The sequence below is a fragment of the Centruroides sculpturatus genome, unplaced genomic scaffold (assembly GCF_000671375.1).
Source record: "Centruroides sculpturatus isolate CEXI.00-Female unplaced genomic scaffold, Cexi_2.0 scaffold757, whole genome shotgun sequence".
Classification (NCBI taxonomy): Eukaryota; Metazoa; Arthropoda; class Arachnida; order Scorpiones; family Buthidae; genus Centruroides; species Centruroides sculpturatus.
The window spans coordinates 389,400-394,012 of NW_019385107.1; the positions used below are offsets into that span (position 1 = coordinate 389,400).

The 4,613-nt window shown below is 33.1% G+C and overlaps 1 pseudogene; it reads left to right on the forward strand.

Annotated features, from left to right (window-relative positions):
* Positions 1-2,256: 2,256 nt before the first annotated feature.
* On the forward strand, positions 2,257-4,287 carry LOC111634810 (annotated as a pseudogene).
* The last annotated feature ends 326 nt before the right edge of the window (positions 4,288-4,613 follow it).

Here is a 4,613-nt window from a genome sequence, read left to right on the forward strand (position 1 = left end):
AAAACAATAAAAAAAACCCGCTGCAATGTGTAAAAAGTCTGTATCTGTATGAATGTGTGAAGAAAGTGTTCCTCCACCTCCTCCTCACAACATCTGACTACTCGTCATAATTGGTGACTGCTCCATTTTCATTTTTTATGGTACAGTACGGTTATTTTATGCTGCGGAACGAATTATATGTTTTAACATGTATTTCTATGGGAAAATGCGTTTCGTATAACGGACTGTTCACTTAACGGACTTGCACCTGAAACGGATTAAGTACGTTATACGAGGCACCACCCTACAGTACAATGGTTTTGGGGCAGCAAAATTCTGCAGATCTGAAGTTGAATAATTTTTAAACATATTGCGAACTGAGGTGATCTTTAAATTTAAAATGAATACAGACTAACAAACGTGTTTTAGAAAATGATATACTTTATTATTTTTCTGTATAGAAATTTAAAAAACTTAGAATAGACATTATTAAATAATACGAGGGTTGTTTTTTCATTCTTCATAGACCCAGAATAAAAAAACAGGAATGAAGTACAAAACCACTTTATTTGTAAAAAGTAGTTACAGTCTTCACCTATTTTTCTACATAACTGCCTTGTCGATTCAGGCGGACATCATACCATGGTACCAGCTTTTGTATACCCAGGTCGAAGAACGTTGCTGTCAGGCCGTTCAGCCAACCTTTAACACTGTCAGTCAGCGGTATACAATGTGGACCTTGAAATTTGAGGAAACTTCTCATCGAGCTCAGAAATCGTGAACCGACGCCTTTCTCGCACCAATTGATCCACTTCGTCCACCAAATCGTCGTTCATCACACACTTCCTCCCTTCACCGCCTTCATCATAAACGTTTTCATGTCCTTGTTTGAATTTCCTGTCAAGGGATCTTGAAACATCGAGAAGTGCAAAAAATTTAAGGATTTTCTATATGTATGAATGTTAGTGTTTGTGTAGGGGAGAAGAACGATTTTGTTCACTCTCCTGCAAGCTTAACCCCTGTGGTTTCTGACAAAAGTTTTTGAAATTCATGTGTATTGTCATTAGGTTTGGATTTAATTAATTAATTAAATAATATTTAATAACAGATAGCGTCACCAAATGTCGCTTAGAAAGTTAACCAATTCGATGCGGGAACTTTAATTGTCAGAAAGACACTTAAATCAAATGTTAAAATTTTCGGATTTTAAAGGAAGTAGTTAATTTGAATAAGTAAATAGGACTGAATTTACAAATAGCATACTTTTGTACACAATTTCTATTTAAAATAGATTCAACTACGAAATTTAAGTCGAGAGCTTAAATATATATGTATTTGTTACTAAAAATATATTAATTGAAACGAATAAAGAAAAGAAATGTAGTGAAAGAAGGAAAATACGCTATACTTGCTAGTAATCGCATGGCTCCAAGATACCAGCACGTTTTGTCATAACGCAATGTATCACTGCTAATCGGCTTTACGTTTTTACTCCGCTCATCACATAGACCAGCGATTCCCAACCTGTGGTACGCGTACCCCTGGGGGTACGCGATAGGTTCTTTAGGGGTACAGAAAAAAGTTAGTTATTATGGCGGAAAAAATATTATATTATGTATCCCAAATTAATAGTATTAAAAAATTATTAGGTAAAAAATGTTCCTTGCAACAATCACAACTTTATTATACATTTCCAAATGCAAAAATAGAAAAAAAAATTATTCTGCCGATTGTACAATGCAACAGATCAATAAATGTTGCGCATTCGGTCAATGGTAGTGGGGATACCATTATACGTGATTAGTGATTATGCTACGACTTTTGATGATGGGGTGTGTTACCGTTATTATTATTATCTCTCAACAATATTCCCACGTTGTTCCAAAAAGTGTGTTTTTTGTTTATCAAAAATATTTTTTATTGTTAGCAAGGAAAAGGACATATAGTTAGTTTCTCCAGATTTTCCCGAGATATCTCGTTTCAGCATTGGAACGTTTTTCAAAGCAAATGACGCTAGTTGTTATAATTTTATATTAAAACTAACTTCCAAAATATAATTTGTATTCGTTTTACATTAATTAATATACATATATATATATATATATTGTTTGTGCAAAATAAGAAAATATTTTCGGATGATACGATAGCCATGATTATTTTTTTCAAAAACGGGAAATTGTCGTTAGCCATCCACAAAAGTTCAACCCAGGGCGACACGCAACGGAGAGAAATTTCGAAATTAGATACGTTAATTCCATTTTTGATTTATCATTAGATATGGATAAGTGGTTGGAACAAGGAACAAAAGAAGAGCTAACACATAATGTGGAAAGGGTTCAATTGACAAATACCTCTCAAGACAACAGTACTTCGGATCTAAACACTGGAAAAGTCTCGAAAACAGAGAAAAACAGAAAGTACTGCAATGAATATATTAAGTATGGATTTACTTATATAGGAAATGAAAACTGCCCTAAACCACAATGTGTAGTATGTGGAGATGTTTTATCTAATGGCTGCATGAAACCTTCCTTACTCCTACGACATTTACGAATGAAGCATCCCAATTATAAAAACAAGGAACATAATTTTTTTAAACGCTTGGAGCAAAATATGAGTAAATCGAGTTTGAAGCCGTACATCCAGTCATCTGACAAAAATCTCGAAAATGCCGTTGAAGCTAGTTACCGTATTAGTTACCGTATTGCTAAATGTGACAAAAATCATACCATAGCTGAGAATTTGATTCTTCCCTGTATAAAAGATGCTGTTCCGCTGTATGCTCGGAGAAGACCAAGTACCTAAAATGAACAACATTCCTCTTTCGAACAATACAATATCTCGAAGAATTCACGAGATGTCTGATGATGTTGAAATGACAACAATAAGCCGAATTAAAAATAGTAAATTTTTTGCTATTCAAGTTGATGAAAGCACAGATGTCGCCAATTTTGCTATTTTGCTTGTTATAGCAAGATATTTGGTCGATAACGAAATTGAAAAAAACCTATTACTTTGTCATCCTTTGTCAGAACGCACAAGAGGTGAGGACATTTTTAATGCTATTGATTATCATGTCAAAGAAAAGGGAATTGATTGGTCTAACTGCTGTGGATTATGTACCGATGGTGCCAAGTCTATGTCAGGTATTTACTCCCGCCTTCGCAGTCGTGTAATGAAAGTAGCCCCGAACGTAAATTGGAGCCATTGCTGCATCCATAGACAAAATTTAGCTTCTAAAAGCCTTCCTCATAAATTGAAACTTGTTCTTGATGAAGCTGTCCAAGTGGTTCATTTTATAAAATCGAGGTTCACAAACGCAAGAATTTTCATAGCTCTATGTGACGACATGATGAGTCTTCATTCTACATTGCTCCTTTATACAGAAGTGAGATGGTTATCTCGTGGTAAAGTTCTTACCAGACTATTTGAGCTTAGGAGTGAGGTACAAGTTTTTTTGAAAGCAATTCTTTCAAGCTCTCATCCAAATTTCATGACGATAAATGGCTTCAGGCTCTCGCATATTTATCAGATATTTTTCTGCATATAAATAAGTTAAATTTGGCATTCCAAGATAAAACAACGATATTTACTGTGTCTGAAAAAATTGAATCTATAATTAAAAAATTTGATTTTTGGAAGTTATGTATTAAAAATAGTCAACCTGAAGTATTTGAAACATTGCACAGTTTCTTATCTGAAAACAAATTACGACTTTCTCCAGAATTAAATCAACAAATAGTTGAACATTTACAAGGATTAAAATCGGATTTTCAGAAATACTTTCCAAAACCTGACAACACAAACTATTGGATTCTAAATCCATTTGAAGAGGAATACTTTCAGGTAGCTAAATTATCAAGTAAGGAAAAAGAGAATTTGATCGAAATTTCAACCGATTCGATTTTAAAATGCCAATTTAAATCAAAATCTCTTTTTAACTTTTGGGCAGACATTAACAAAGAATTTGAGCTACTTTCTGATAAAGCACTTCAATTTTTGTTGCCATTTACAAGTACTGTGCTTGTGGAAAGAGCTTTTTCTTCCTATCTGTATATTAAAAATAAGTATCGCAATAAGCTGAAGGCAGTTCCAGATTTGAGATTGTACCTCGCATCAGTCGAACCTGACATAAAAAAATTATGCGAGAAAAAACAAGGACAAGGCTCACACTGAACTCCTTTCATACGAAATTAAATACTTTGAAGTTAGTTTTTTGTGCAATTTTATTTTTATTGTAATTTTTATATTTGTATTGTAAATGTGTTTATTTTTACATGTATGAACGTAAATATATTCTCTTTATCAACATTATAAATTAGTTTTTTTAAATTAAAAGTTACAACATGTAAAATTAACAATACGATTACTTACTAAATTTCTTAAATGAGGGGTACAATATAGAGAAATGACATGTCACGGGGTACGCTAATGAAAAAAGGTTGGGAACCACTGACATAGACCGTAATTTACTTTCTTATAAAAAAATTAAAATGTTGTCTATAGAGATATATCCTGTTACAAAAGTAAATAACATATACTCAGCTAGGTAAATACTACATGTTACACAACTTGCTTGTAACGACGTTCTCCTTACAAGTAAATTCAAGTGATTATCACATAGGCCATATATA